This window comes from Heterodontus francisci, chromosome 13 (genome assembly GCF_036365525.1).
Source record: "Heterodontus francisci isolate sHetFra1 chromosome 13, sHetFra1.hap1, whole genome shotgun sequence".
Classification (NCBI taxonomy): Eukaryota; Metazoa; Chordata; class Chondrichthyes; order Heterodontiformes; family Heterodontidae; genus Heterodontus; species Heterodontus francisci.
Window position 1 is genome coordinate 20,146,421 of NC_090383.1, and position 16,289 is coordinate 20,162,709.

The following is a 16,289-nucleotide window of genomic DNA, read 5'->3' on the forward strand; positions in this document are numbered from 1 at the left end:
AATATTCTTCGTAAGTTAATAGTGGAGAGTACAATAGTTGCCAAAATAAAAGGCAACGATTACATTCAAGTAAATGCTTGTCACCCTGACTGAAACAAAGTCCAATTTACAGGCAGTTTGCAAACTAATGTAGCTGAGGAAATGGTGCTTGAGTTAATCAGTGAACAATCCCGCTACAAGCTACCGAATAATAGATTCGCTGTTAGCAGGGTGGGGAGTGAAATTTCAGGAGAAAGTTAAGTCGAACCAGAAGGCTCTTGAAATGAAAACCAGAGAGAACATTTTTTAGCTGAAGTTCTTAAAGTGGGTCTGAAGGTTTCACAGCCGTTTGAGCAGTTTAATAAGCAACAGAGCTAAAAGTGATAGATTTACTATGTTTGCTCTGACTCTGGGGTTTGAATTGAATTGCTGTTAAGATTTAAAATTCTCATCCTCGCAATTAAATCCCTCCACGGCCTCTACCTCTATAACCTCCTCCAGCCCTACAACCCTCTGAGATCTCTGCATTCCTCCAACTCTTGCATATCCTCCACTCCCTTTGCCTTGGCTACGCCAGTTAGCAAACTGCCTTTAGCCGCCTGGGTCCCAAGTTCTGGAATTTCCTCCGTACACCTTTCCTCCTTTAAGACGTTCCTCAAAACCCTACTCTTTAACCAAGCTTTAAGTCATTCCTTCTTTGTCTCTGTGTCCATTTTTGTCTGATATCACTCCTGTGAAGCAGAGACATTTTTCTAAAGGCACTATATAAATGTAAGTTATTCAATTCTATCCAGGACTCAATGCCTACCTTGTTGTTATTAATTTCTACCAACTACCACCACCAAGTGAGTTTATATCTTAAAAGGGAATTTTTTAAAATGTTGCTTTGGCATCAGAAGGAATAGGAGAGTGGCCCTGATTCCACAGTATGCTGATTCTCCTCCCTGGGCCTCATGTTCTCTAGATTATCAGTCCAGTTCTCTGGAGTCTACTACACTACCGTGCCCAGATTGTACATATTGAAGGTTCTGTGCTACCCTTCACACTCTATGAACCCTAGGCTTTCCAAGATCTCCTCCCTTACTAGTTGGACAATAGGTTTCTCACAAAGGGCTGAATTTTTAGGCTCCAATGGAGGCAAGCACGGAGGTGGGCAGGTGCGTAAATTCGTGCCACTAGCCGGCGCGCCAGTTTCACAGCACCAACAGCACCATCCCACCCCCGGGGCGGCAGGGCTACCCACCCCCAGTAACGGGTAGGCAGTAATTAAAGCTTATTGTCAGAAGCCAACTGGAAACTCCCATTTGGCCTCCAGGTCCCGGGAGGCGTCAGGGAACAGTTTAGCTGCCTCGGCAGACCGTGGAGTTAGTGCTCAAGACAGGCTTAGAGGCCCTCCCCACCTGCCTGGCTTCAGCTTTTGACACCGAACACCCTGTGAAGGGGCTCTCCTCCGCAATGGTGGCCCAGCTGCAAAAGCCTTTTTTTATTTTAACTTTAAAAAAGTTGGAGAGAGGGCACCTCAAAATGGCGGCACCCTCTCTTCCCCCCCCCCCACTTAACTGACAAGGCAGCATGCTGCCACTTCAGTTCAGTTCTATTGGCCCTCCAGCTTTGAGCCCCCCCCACCCCCTCCCAGCCATCCTTAACTGCATGGCGAGCCCACCCTCTGGCCAAATTCAGAAAAAAAATCATAGCTGTGTCCCCCACACAGTATGGGCTGCTGACCTGCATTTGACCCTGACAGTGGGGTCCCTAAGCCCATGGGGAAAATCCTGCCCACAGAGTCAGTGGTTTATGGTCTGAACATCATTACTTGTTCCTTTCTGTACCTTGAAACACCACAGCAATGAGGATGGAGATTGGCTCACAAAAACTTTCTTGCAATATTCCCCTGGTCGTCACAATATAAGTGTCAGCTTTGACTAAGTGGTAGCACTCTCCCCTCTGAATCAGAAGGTCATGGGTTCAAGCCCCATTCCAGAGACCTGAACACGTAGTCTAGGCTAACACTCCAGTATTGTAGTGAAGGAGTGCTGCACTGCCATTCAGTGCTATCTTTCAGTTGAAGCATTAAACCAAGGCCCTGCCCACCCTCTCAGATGGGTGTAAAAGATCACATGGCACTATTTTAAAGAAGAGCAGCAGAGTTTTCCCTGGCCTCCTGGCCAACAGTTATCCCTCATTGATTATCTGATTCAACTCAATTTTAGCAGATATAATCTGCGTCTAATGTGACAATCAATGGAAGAGGTCACAGTACACTGATGAATTAATCCCTCCATTGTCTCACCCTTCCCTATCTCTGTAACCTCCTAGAACCCTCCAAGAACTCTGTGTTCCTCCAAATCCAGCATCTTGTACATCCCCACAATTGGTGGCCGTGCCTGCAGCTGTCGAGGTCCTAACTCCTGGATTCCCTTCTTAAACTTTTCTACCTCTCTCTCCTGTTAAGACGCTCCTTAAAAACAAGCTTTTGGAGGTCTGTCCTTTCCTTGGCTCACGTCAATTATTTTGTCTGATTAGGTTCCCGAGAAATGTCTTTGGGATGTTGTACTAGGTTAAAGGTGCGGGACAAATACAAGTTGTCGTTTATTTACTAGATCCTTATAGCTGCCTCACAAACTCCTTTCCAAATGGCACTGGGGGAATGTGTGTTACAAACTCTTGTAGTGTCAGCCACATGTCAGTTGACCAGAAGGTTATGGAGATGTCACTTCCTGCAGGATGTGCCAAGCTACTCACCAAATTGGATATGAGCACCGCTGATTGGTAAATTTTCTCGGATTTGCATCCACTGGCGGTGCTGCTTTTATGGAAGATCAGCGTGACTCTGTCTCACCAGAGACAAGCAGCAGATATATTAGTAACGTTGCAAAGCGGAGTAAAATTTCCCTTTGCTTGTAAAGATGGGAGTCGACGCCCAGTGAAGAGCAGTGCTTTCTGAAGACTGTGCGCTTGCAAGGTAACAATTTGAAGAGCAAGCTGTGCTGCGAAGCAGGGGGATCTGTTTATGCTCCAACTGGAAACCGTGCCCATTCAGCTGCAATTGATTTCCTGCGTGGCCATTTCAACAGGCCAGGAAGGCTTATAGCATCTGTGAGACCAGGAAGCAGTGCCTGATGCTTGTTCCTGTGCCAGAATAAATAGAGGCATCTCGAAGCTCCCAATCAGCGCAGTAAATCAAATGGCTGCTTACCCTTACTCACATTTTTGAAACTTTTTAATATTCATCTCCACCTGCCAATTCAGCTGAAGTGGCAGACATGACAGATATGATATTTATAGTTCACCTACTTAAGGCATCTCCATGCTGGTCCAAGTAAAACCTTTGCATCAGCCCCCAAAATTAGGACACAATCAATTGTATGTTATTGCAGCCGTGGCTCAGTGGTCCACCTCCTGCCTCTGAGTCAGATGGTTGTGGGTTCACAAAATCCAGGCTGACCCTCTCAGTGCAGTACCAAGGAAGTGCTGCACTCTCAGAGGTGCTGTCTTTTGGATGAGATGTTAAACAGAGGGTCTGTCTGCCCACAAAGATCCCATGGCACTATTTCGAAGAGGAGCAGTGGATGTCTCCCCGACGTCCTGGCCAACATTTAAAATAAAAGCAAAATACTGCAGATGCTGGAAATCTGAAATAAAAATGAAGTGCTGGAAATACTCAGCAGTGGAGAGAGAAGCAGAGTTGACGTTTCAGGTTAGTGACCATTTGTCAGAATTGGCAAAGGCAAGAAAAGAATTAGGTTTTAAGCAGGTGAAGGGGGTGGGGTGGGTCGGTGGGGAAGCGAACAAAAGGAGAGGTGTGTGATAGGGCAGAGGCAGATGGTTAAAGCATAAAATAAATATAAAAACACATCTTCCGTTCCCTTCCCCTGTTAGCGTTCCAAAGGGATCGTTCCTTCCACGACACCCTGCTCCACCCCTCCATCACCTGCTTCACCTCGTCCCCTTCCCATGGCACCTTCCCATGCGATCACAGGAGGTGTAATACCTGCCCTTTTACCTCCTCTCTCTTCACTATCCAAGGCCCCAAACACTCCTTCCAGGTGAAACAGTGATTTACTTGTACTTCCTTCAATTTATTATACTGTATTCGCTGCTCACAATGTGGTCGCCTCCATATTGGGAGAACAAATGCAGTTTGGGTGACCGCTTTGCGGAACACCTCCACTCAGTCCGAAAGCATGACCCCGAGCTTCCGGTCGCTTGCCATTTCAACACTCCCCCCTGCTCTCATGTCAACATTTCTGTCCTTAGCCTGCTCCAGTGTTCCAGTGAACATCAACGCAAGCTCGAGGAGTAGCACCTGATCTTTCGATTAGGCACTCTACAGCCTTACGGGCTGAACATTGAGTTCAATAACTTCAGAGCAGGACTGGCCTCTCTTTAAAATATATTTTTTAACCATGTGCCTGTTTTTCATCTAGACAGAGCTGCTCTTTATTCCGCTATTCACACCTCTTTGGACCAATGCTTTGTCTTTCACCACAAGCATTAACACGCTCTTTGCCTTTGTCTCAGGACAGCTTTATTATTTCATCTCTCCTGCCGTCTTGCCCGATCACACACCTTCCCTTTTGCTCTCTTCCCCACCATCCCCCCCAACCCCCTTCACTTGCTTAAACCTTAATTCTTTTCTAACCTTTGCCAGATCTGATGAAAGGTCACAGACCTGAAACGTTAACTCTGCTTCTCTCTCCACAGATGCTGCCTGACCTGCAGAGTATTTCCAGCACTTTCTGTTTTTATTCCTGGCCAACATTTCTCCCTCGATCGAAATTGTTAAAACAGGTTGTCTAGTCATTATCACTTCGCTGTCTATGGGAGCTTGTTATGCGTAGGTTGGCTGCTACATTTCCTTCGTTACAATATTGACTACACTTCGAAAATATACTTTACATAATTGTAAGCCTTTCTTATATGACTCCAGTAAGAAAGCACATTTCAAGATTTATTTTTTCTTTCAGTATTGAATTACCACAAATGATAGGCGAACTCTGAATGTAATCTGTCTGACCAGCATCGAAGAGTTTCCCAGGTCAGGAGCATTTTGTTTTGTGTCTGCGGCCTCAAACTGTAAATTCCTGAACAGCTATGTAAGAACTCGCTAAGGATCCTGGCTTCTGATCCCTACAGGGGATTCTGGTGATTAGTTACGACAAACTTGACTTGTACGGCTGTGGGTTATGTGATGTCCTGTCAATTCTTTTACTTCACAATAGGATATAATCTGAGTGGTTTTTTTTAAATTTGGAATTTGGTAATACTTGGAACAAATGATCTACTTTTAACCCATTCAGCCCTATACCCAATGACTTTCATTAGCTGAAGGGAGAGAGAAACTGCTTCTGGATGGTTGTCAAAAATGCACTAAGAAAGAAGCCAGTTCTGAAACGGGCTCCCCTGTGTGTCTGTGTCGGCTGGACTGGTTTCCCATTCTGAAAACAGATGCCAAACATCTAAACAAATGTCGGTGTTTCTAGACGCGTTGCACAAGTTGAGTTTCTATTCTTAAATGTCAGCCATGGGTCCTTACAGCAGGAAGGCAGTCCTGCTCTGTCTGCCAGCAGACACTGAAGCTTAACACTGCAACAGCATCATTCCATCGTACTTAATTGTAATTATCCTCCTCACCAACAGTACTGGGAACTAAATAAAAATAGGAAAGGAAGAAAAGAGAGGGAGGAAGGGAGAGAGAAAGAAAGGCTTGCATTTCATAAGCACCTTTCATTATCTCAGGAGTTCCCAAAGTGCTTTACAGCCAATTAAATACTTTTGAAGTGTAGCCACTGTTGCAAGGTAGGGTAATGCAGCAGCCAATCCGTGCACAGCAATCTCTGACAAACAGCAATGAGATAAATGACTAGATCAGGTGTTTTAATGATGTTGGTTGAGGGATAAATGTTGGCCATGAAACCAGGGGAACCCCGGCTCTTTTTCAAAATAGTGCCAGCTGATGTTTCACATCCATCTGAGATGTTTGATGTCTCATCTTAAAGACGGTACCGCTGACAGTGCAGTACTCCCTCGGTACTGAAGCGTCAGCCTAGATTATATATACTCAAGTCTCTAGAGTAGGATTTAAACCCATAACCTTCTGTTTCAGAGGCAAGTGTGCTACTCACTGAGCAAAGGCTGACAGAAACAAAAAGTTGAAGAAAAGCTATTGTTCTACAATCTAATTACATAATGCATGTGGTCACACTTACTTCCTGTCACGATTTCCCTCTAACACTTTGTGTTTTATAACAATAGAATTACGAAACAATGTCATCGGGTTTCTGCTGGTATTGTTTTGAAAGTAGTGCGTGGAGCTGCTGAATTTACTTTAATGCTATTTTTTAACGCTTTGTAGACAAGATGAAACATCAATATTTGAAATAACAATAACTTGCATTTATACAGCACCTTTAATGTAGTAAAATGCCCCAAGGTGCTTCACCGGAGCGTTATCAGGCAAAATTTAATCCCGCGCCACATAAAGAGATATTAGGACAGATGACTCACTCTCAGGTTGGCAGGCTGTGACTAGTGGGGTACCGCAAGGATCAGTGCTTGGGCCCTAGCTGTTCACAATCTATATCAATGATTTGGATGTGGGGACTAATTGTAATATTTCCAAGTTTGCAAATGACACAAAACTTGGTGGGAATGTGAGTTGTCAAGGGGATTTGGACAGGCTGAGTGAGTGGGCAAGAACATGGCAGATGAAATATAATGTGGATAAGTGTGAGGTTATCCACTTCGGTAGGAGGAACAGAGGTGCAGAGTATTTCTTAAATGGTGAGAGATTGGAAAGTGTTGACGTCCAAAGGGACCCAGTTATCCTTGTCCATAAGTCATTGAAAGCTAGATTGCAGGTGCAGCAAGCAATTAGGAAGTTAAATGATATGTTAGCCTTTACCGCAAGAGGATTTGAGTACAGGAGCAAAGACATCTTGCTTCAATTGTATAGAGCATTGGTGAAGCCACACCTGGAATATTATGTGCAGTGCTGCTCCCCTTGCTTGAGGAAGGATATACTTGCCATAGATGGAGTGTGGCAGAGGTTCACCAGACTGATTCCTGGGACAACGGGATTGTCCTATAAGGAGAGATTGAGGAAACTGGGCCTGTATTCTCTGGAGTTCAGAAGTGAGAGACGATCTCATAGAAACTTACAAAATTCTTAAAGGGGTAGACAGGGTAGCTGCAGAAAAGATATTTCCCCTGGCTGCGGGGTCTAGAAACAGGAGACACAATCTCAGAATAAAGGGCAAACCATTTAGGACTGAGATGAGGAGGAACTTCTTCAATCAGAGGGTGGTGAATCTTTGGAATTCTCTGGCCCAGAGGGTGGTGGAAGCTCAGTCACTGAGTAAGTTCAGGACAGAGATCAATAGATTTCTAGTTGCTAATGACATCAAGGGATATGGGGATAGTGCAGGAATATGGCGTTGAGGTAGACGATCAGCCATGATCTAGAATGGCAGAACAGGCTCGAAAGGCTGAATGGCCTACACCTGCTCCAAAGTTCCTTGTTGCCAAATGTTTTGCCAAAGAGGTAAGGTTTAAGGAGAATCTTAAACAAGGAAAGAGAGGTAGAGAGGGAATTCCAGAGCCTAGGCACTTGATAGCTGAAGGCACGGCCGCCAATGCACGAGACCAGAAATCGGAGGAGTGCAGAGTTCTCGGAGGGTTGTAGGGCTAAAGGAACTTACAGCGATAGGGTGGGGTGAGACTGTGGAGGGATTTGAACACAAGGGCGAGAATTTTAAAACGAAGGCCTTGGTGGACCGGGAGCCAATGTAGGTCAGTGAGCTCAGAGGTGATGGGTGAATGGGACTTGGTGCAAGTTAGAAAATTAAATAATGTAGATCACAGAAATTGACCAGTCCTTATCCTCCACAGTCCCACGTCTGACAGCAGACATGTGGTGGAGCGAGATTCTCAGATGCTGACAGCAATCATTGCAGACCCCATCTCAAATCTCAATGGGTGGGGGGTGGGGGAGTGGGGGTGGGGTCATTGGCGTAATCAGTCTCCATTCCCGTTAGAAAACTTCAGAGACGCCGGCCCCATTCCACTGGCATCTGTCAGAGCAGCACACAGCTGCTCCTTTAGGGAGACACTACGGCCTGGGAAGGGATGAGGATTAAATTGGCTTTTTAAAAAAAAAAAAAATCTGTTCTCAAGGGAGCCAATATCTCTATTAACAAAGGCAATCAGGGATGACCTTTGACCTGCTTATTTCCAGGACCTTTACTGGGAACCCATGCCATCTCTCAGCTGGTGAGAGTTCTGCTGGGCCTAACAAGGGGACAAGTAGAGGAATTCCTGGGTAGGCCGGGACCTCTCCCAGACGTTTCCTCCTTTCCACCCACCTTCTCAATTTACTTATTTTATTTAGAGATACAGCACTAAAACAGGCCCTTCGGCCCACCTAGTCTGTGCCGACCAACAACAACCCATTTATACTAATCCTACATTAACCCCATATTCTCTACCACATCCCCACCATTCCCCTGTCACCTACCTACACTAGGGGCAATTTACAATGGCCAATTTACCTCCCAACCTGCAAGTCTTTTGGCTGTGGGAGGAAACCGGAGCACCCGGAGGAAACCCATGCAGACACAGGGAGAACTTGCAAACTCCGCACAGGCAGTACCCAGAACTGAACCCGGGTCGCTGGAGCTGTGAGGCTGCGGTGCTAACCACTGCGCCGCCCCAATGATAGAAGAGGGCCAAGGAGACTCACTTAATCCCTTCAAGACTGGAATTTGGCAGGAACATGTTAAATGGGGTGGAAAACCAGTGTCTCTAGGCTCCACTCCAAATTCCAATTTCCCCCCCCCCCCATCCCCACCCTCCCAAACTGGCAACTATATAAAGCAATTTTCCCATTTTCCATCCTCCCTCCCTCCACTGGAATTTCAGTTACATTGGACTTAATGTTACCATTTAATGCCAAGTGTCATCTTGGCACAGTTGGGTCCACGCTCATCTCTGAGTCAGATTTTGGGTTTCACAATCAGGTTATTGAATCACTTTTAAGGTTCTGCACCCATAGATTTTGAAACTGAACTGATACAGTGATTCAGATACTCTGAGTCAGAGGGACGTGGGTTCAAATAACACTCCAGAGACTTGAGCACATAATCTAGACTGAAACTCCAGTGCAGTACTGAGCAAGTGCTGCACTGTCAGAGATGCTATTTTTCCAAACGAGATGGTAAACTGAGGCCCCGTCTGCCCCCTCAGGTGGATGTGAAAGATCCGATGGCTTCATTTGAAGAGGTGCAGGGGAGTTCTCCTCGGCCTGGCCAATATTTATCTCACAACCAATATCACTAAAGCAGATTAACTGATCACTTATCTCATTGACTGTTTGTGGGACCTTGGCTGCTACACTTACTATGTTACAACAGTGACTTCAACTCAAAAGTACTTCACTGGATGTGAAGCCCATCAGGACATCCTGAGGACATGATAAGGCTACATCTAAATGCAAGTTCTTTCTTTCATTAGAATGGATGCAGTGTTGCAACTTTGATGCTGATAGTGACGCTGTAGCTATCTGCCAACTAACTATGAAATGTGAGCGGATTGCAAGGTGGACTAAGACTTCTTTTTGAGCTGAAATTAGGATGGTTCTCTCATTTCCCTCCGATGGGAGTTGTCCTCCAAATGGGAGTCTGGGCAGGGTTGAGCAGGTATCTTTTTCAAGACCCAAAGCTTTAATACGTCATCGATCACTGTCTGGCAGGCTGACAAGAATCATCCCAACAGAGACAAGTGCATCTGGAATGCTACGGCCTTGTGACTTTTTTTGTGGGAGAGTCTTGTGCTCTTGATCTACTAGGACCGGGGTTGCCAACTCTCTGGGATGGCCCTGGAGTTTCCAGGAATTAAAGATTAATCTCCAGCATACTGCTGCGAGCAACCCCCAGGAGAAAAATCATACAGGCATTAAAATAATTGTGCTTTTTAAGGAAAAATCTCAGAACACATGTTTATTAATTGTAAAAATATTGAACACGGGAAAAACTGCTGTTTGACTGACACCAAGATGCATCCAATCAGGTAATGAAAAGTCTTTTCACTTTCCAACTGGCATGAGAAGGCGGGACACTGTCAATATGGACACGTGTGGTGACCACCGACAGGAGGGTAGAGGCAAGGGGCTTGGTGACAAGAGGTCATATGCTGACATCTCCAGGAATATGTCCTACCAGAGTTGGCAACCCTAATCAGGACAAAACCATTGAAGATTGTGTCGTAGAAGACAATCCAATCTCCAGGTTAGAATGCATCACAAAGAAACCTATTTGCTCTATCCTAAAATAAGTTATGTAAAAATGGTTACTCAGTAGAAAAGCTACAGTGTGCAATCCAATGTGTAAAGATGTCTTTCGTTGGTTAATACAAACTGAAACATATAGAATCACAGAATGTTCCATCCCAGAAACAAGCCCATTAACACGTCCTATTTCTCCCCACATAAACGACGCCACCACCTCCATTTATATACTTTACTGCAGGAAAATGGGCCAAGGTGCTTTGCAGAGCATTATCAGACAAAAAAGGGACACCCAGCCAAAGGAGGAGATTTTAGGAGGCGTGACCGACAACTTGGTCAAAGAGGTAGGTTTTTCAGTATCGTCTCACAGGAGGCACAGCTGCTAATGTGGGAGTCAAATGGAGAGGGAATGCACAGGAGACCAGAATACACATAATAGGAGAGTTCTGTTGTGGCTTGTAGGGCTGGAGGACGTTACCATGAGGGATTTAAACACTTTAGATTTGAGGCACTGGGGAAAACAGGAGTCAATGTAGGTCAGCAAGGATGTGTCAGATGGGTGATGGGACTTGTGCAGCACAGGACATGGCAGGGTTTTGTACAAGGTGAAGTTTATGCAGGGTGGAAGATGTGAGGTGGGCCAGAGAGCAGTGGAATAGTCAAGTCTGGATGTAACAAAGTCATGGACGAGCATTTGAGCAGGAGATGGGCGATGTCACGGAGGTGGAAGTGGGCAGTCTTTGTGACTATGAGGATATGAGGTCAGAAGCTCAACCAAGGCAGAAATATAACACCAAGGTAGGGAAACATCTGGTTCAATCTGAGACAATGGCCAGGGAGAGGGACAAAATCAATGACAAGGCTATGGAGTTGGAGATAGCAACTAAAGGCGATGGCTTCAGTTTTCCCAATGTTTAATTGGAGGAAATTGCAGCCCATCCAAGCCTAGATATTGGACAAGCAGTCTGATAACATAGTGGCAGTGGAAGTGTCACAAGAGATGTGTAGAGGTGGAGCTGGGACTTTTCAGTGTACACGTGGAACGTGACATCATGTCTGCGGATGATGTTGCTCAGGATCAGTGCGTAGACGAGGAAGCGGAGGTGGACAAGGACAAGGGAGTGCGCAGAGAAGCTATTCCTGGAGATATACAATGGGATAGGTAAGAGTGGGACCAGGTTAGGGTGATAACAATGAGTTGGACAACTGAAGACTGGTGTTGGAATAGGATGGTGCAGTCACTGTGTTAAAGGCTACAAAGAGGTTGAAGTGGACGAGGAAGGAAACTATACCATGATCACAATCACAGAGGATGCCATTTGTGACTTTGATTAGCACTGTTTTTGTTTGCAGGGAAACCCAATTGAAGAGCTTCAAATGTGGAATTGCAGGAAAGATGGCACGGATTTGAGAGGTTCAGGAGCTTTGGTGAGGAAAGGGAGGTTGGAGATGGGCATTAGTTTGCAAAGGAAAGAGGTCAAGGATGTTTTTTTTCTGGAGGGGGAGTGATGTTGGCAGTTTTGAAAGGGAGGGCGTCAGTAGCTGAAGGGACAGAACTGCTTCGCCAGGAGGTAAATTTTGTCATCAGCAATTTCATGGAAATACAGTCAAGGAAGTAGAGGTGAGTCTTATGGAAAAGATGAGCTTGGAGGAGGGCAAGAGGGGAGATAGGGCAGAAACTAAAGACATGGGTTCAAGACTGGAGACTTGGCAGGAAGGGGTGAAGGGTGCTTGGTTTGACAGGCAACGAGAAAGGGAGAAGCAACAATGGCAGGTAAATGGATGGTCCACCTAATTTAATCCCACTCTCCTTGCTGACAGTATCCTTTAAGATCACTCTTACTCAAACAACTTTTTAAAAAGTGCATAGCAGAGAATTCCACAAGCGAACTGCTCTCCTCTTTAAGTCATGCAGCAGTATGACTGAAGAACTATTGTCATGACCCAAACAACAGCATGAACCATTCTCTGCAAAGAGGGTAGCTCCTACACATCCTAGCGCCGCTTGCACTAGGGATAGTGGCAAAGTCCTGGAACCAAGTAATTTCCCAGCAAATGCTTTATGGCTTGGGGAGGGAGGGGACTATGGGAAGGGGAGTAGGCTAATTATAATATCTATAATATATTAAAAGTCTTGCGCTTAGTGACCACTTCCTATAAGCGTCCCACTTACTTCCTGTCACACTTTACAAACCAGTGTATCCTCTGAATCACTGGACACAATAATGTGAGGGATCTGCTAGTAAAATATTGAAAGGCATGTGTATAACACACACTTTCTTTAGTGTCACAGTTATTTCCTGTCTTGCTTTCCTTGTCACACTTTGTTGTTAATAGCCCTACTGCTATGCAAGAGGGTATCCTTGGTGCAATGTTGCCGGGCATCTGCTAGTAATAGAGTAAATACAAAGAGAGCATCCATAAGGACTTATTGCTTAAGTGCAGCAGTGTTTCAGTACTCTGCTCTGTAATTTACTATCCACATAATGTATGTATTATTTCATCAAATTCATTTTTGCACTACCAGAAACATACAACACAAAGCTTCCCAATTATACCAGCTTCAGCAGACAAGATCCATTGTTTCCAAACAACCTTAGAATTATCCCTGATGTCAAATGTTATAATTCAAGTTCAAAGAAAGGTCAGGGTCAAAAACACTGACAAATAATTACTGTAAAATTTGTAGCATCTGCAGTACGATTCCTTCATTGCTGTTGAGTATGATTTGCACAATCATGTTACATTGTCAGCCTTTGCTATGTGGTAGCATTCTCGCTGATGTACAGAATCTCTGCTCAATTACTTCTGAATACTGGAACTTAAAGGGTTAAATTATGAGAACAGGCCGTCATTAACTTGGCTTGTATTTTCTTGAGTTTGGAAGATTGAGGTGTGATCTGTTCGAGGTGCTTAAAATGTTAAAAGGATTCAATAAAGGTAGATATGGAGAAACAAATTCCTCTGGTATGGAAGTCACAAATGAGGGGGCATCTTAAAATTAAAGCCAGGATATTTAGGTAGAGCCTGGTGGAAATCTGCAATTCTCTCCCCCAGTTGGACAATTGGAGCTTTGAAGACAGAGATAGATTTTTGTTAGGTAAGGTTAGCAAGCAATATGGAGCTAAGGCAGGTAAATGGAGTTGAGGTATAGGTGATAAGATTGAATGGCTTACTCCTGTTCCTATGCTTGGTTCTAAAACATTCTTTGAGATCTTTCAGGACTAATTGTCCACCTTGACTCATTGGTAGCACACTCACCAATGAGTCAGAAGCCCATGGATACAAACCCCACTTGAGTGTATAATCTACCTTGACACTTCAGTGTCATATTAAGGGAGTGCCGCTCTTTCAGAGGTGCTGTCTTTTGGATGAGATGTTAAATCAAGGCCCTGACTGCCTTCTCATGTAGACAGTAAAAATCTGAAGGTAGTAATTCGAAGAAGAGCAGAGGGGTTCTCCCAGTGTTCTGGCTAGTATTTAACGTTCAACCAACATCACAGAAATAGATTATTTGGCGAAGTGAATTAACTGTGCTCGTTAACCTACATTGGCTCCTGGTTCAGCAATGCCTCGATTTAAAAATTCTCATCCTGGTTTTCAAATTCCTCCATGGCTTCACCCCTCCCTATCTCTGTAACCTCCTCCAGCCCTGCAACCCTCCGCGATCTCTGCACTGCTCCAATTCTGGCGCATCCCCAATTTTCATTGCTCCACCATTGGCGGCTATGCCTTCAACTGCCTAAATTCATCCCTAAAACTCTCAGCCTCTCTATAGCTTTCTGTTCTCGTTTAAGGCACTTCTAAAAACCTACCTCTTTAACCAAGCTTTTGTCCTAATATCTCTTTATAGCTCAGATTTTGCTTTTTAACTATCCTGTGAAGCACCTTGGTATGTTTTACTATGTTAAAGGTGCTCTGTAAATGCAAGTTGTTGCTGTACTCTATGAAGTCTCTGACTGGCCCACAGTTTGAAATTTGGAAGGCTTGAGCGGCAATGAATAAATAAGTATGTTTTGGTAGAGTTGACCAAGGCACATTAAAAAGTGGAAGTCACTAATTAATAAATAGTGAGCTTTCATTTATATAGCACCTTTTGTCTCCACAGGATATTTCAAAGTCCTTTATAGCCATTGAAGCACTTTTAAAGTGTAGGCACTGTAGGTTTGTAGGCAAACGTGGCAGCCAATTTGCACACAAGATCCCACAAATAACAATGTGATAATGACTAGACAATCTGTTTTTGATTGTGGCTATTGGAGGATAAATATTAGCCAGGGCACCAGGTGAACTCGCTCCTTTTTTCAAATAATATCATGGGCTTTTTTATGCCCAGCTGAGAAGGCAAATGGAGCTACTCTGACAGTGCAGAACCCCCTCAGTACTGCACTGAAGTGTCAGCCTAAATTTTGTGCTCAAGTCTCTGGAGCAGGGATTGGACCCGCAACCTACAGATGTGAGTGTGTGACTACAGATCCACGGCTGGCAATTAGTCCCAGCAGGCACTCAAATAAAGTTTCTGAACCAGAAATAATTGAGCAGAGATTCTGGACATCTGGAAAGTGATTCCGATCTTACATGAGCCACTTTTATCTCCAAACATCCCTTTAAAATGCTCGGCAGTTGCCTGTCCGACAGTTTCTAGGTGACTATCTCCATACAACGTGAAACCTGCTACTGGTTTTGGGCAATTTGGTCTGTGGCCCAACCTCTCCCTGGCGTCAAGTGCTGTACTTAAAAGCTTTACAAGCTGATTCTAACTGCTCGTGAATAAACAGACAGCTACGAGAGAAGTCAGACTACAGTTTTGCAAGGACAGAAAAGTGATTCATGTCAAAGTTGTCAACATACAGTATCTCCAAACATAAAAGACATTCATTCAAAACATCCGCTGCTGTGGAACATGTCTCTCTCAGGATAATCACTGCTTGTAAGCACAGACATCAAGCAAAGCTCTCCCACTGCCTCTGCACCAACTCCCTAGATAGTAAAGAATCGTCTGCAACAGCTTCTCCATTACTGCTGAAACTGCACTTCCCTGCTCTCCTACAAGCACTTCGTGTGCCAAGTTTTTCTTTCTCCCTTTATAATGGTTGTTAAACGTCCAGTTGGAAAAGTTACTGCAACTTACCCAACTCTAAGGTATATCCACAGATTTTTGCAGCGCTCCCAGAGCTGTTTAACAACGAGCTACTTCTGAATGGTGAGAGCTGAGCTCTAATTGCATATCCTCCAGTCTGCTGACGCCACTCCCTAACTACAGCACAGCCTCTGGCTAGAACTCCACACTTACTGAAAGGGATTGCATCGACCTCCCTGGCTGTTAGCCAACTGTACAGCTGAGCTACAGGAACATCACTGCACTAATAAGAAAGCAACAAGAAGAATGTCATTGGGTGCTAATTAGATCTTTTTTAGTTTCGTGACTTTTCTCATTTATCTGCTCGGATCCCCAGAATTTTTTTTTTAATAGACTGAACTGGGACTTTGCTTGTTTTCTCACGCTGAGTGATTTTTGATTGCTGGAGTCTTGACTGATTATGTCAAAATTGCCAAAGTTCCAACATTATTTTGCTTCCTTTGAGTTTGCATTTGCTCACTTTTCAATTCGTGTGTGTGTGTTGCGCACTAGCCTCACCAAGACTCCAGACTGCTCCCCCACTAATGCTGCATCGCCAATAAACCACTAGAAGGTGTGAGTGAACAAGCAGCGGAAGATCTCCAGTCATGGGGGATCTGTCAGCACTCCGTTTCTGCTATAGGATATTGCTGCTACAAGTTATCCTGGTGCCAACCAGAACGGAGCGAGTTGTTTAAAGGAACAATGTCCTCTTGAAAAGTTATTTGCCAACAACTTGTTTGGGTGGAGTAAAGGGCGGCATTTAGGAAAGATGTGGATTTATACAGCATCATTTCACGACCTCATGACAACCCAAAGTACTCGACAGCCAAGTACTTTTAAAGTGTAGTCGATGTTGTAATGTAGGAAATGCGGCAGCCAATTTGTACATAGCAAAGCCCCACAAAC

At 44.6% G+C, this 16,289-nt stretch overlaps 1 protein-coding gene across 8 annotated transcripts in view; it reads right to left on the reverse strand.

Moving 5' to 3' along the window:
- The window catches only part of LOC137376267 (pleckstrin homology domain-containing family G member 1-like), a 189,535-nt gene extending 174,034 nt beyond the window's left edge, over positions 1-15,501 (reverse strand). For all 8 annotated transcript variants that reach the window (XM_068044481.1, XM_068044480.1, XM_068044478.1 and 5 more), the window contains exon 1: positions 15,393-15,501. The gene's annotated coding sequence lies outside the window, so the exon portion shown is untranslated. The remainder of the gene's footprint in view (positions 1-15,392) is intronic.
- Between the last annotated feature and the right edge of the window lie 788 nt (positions 15,502-16,289).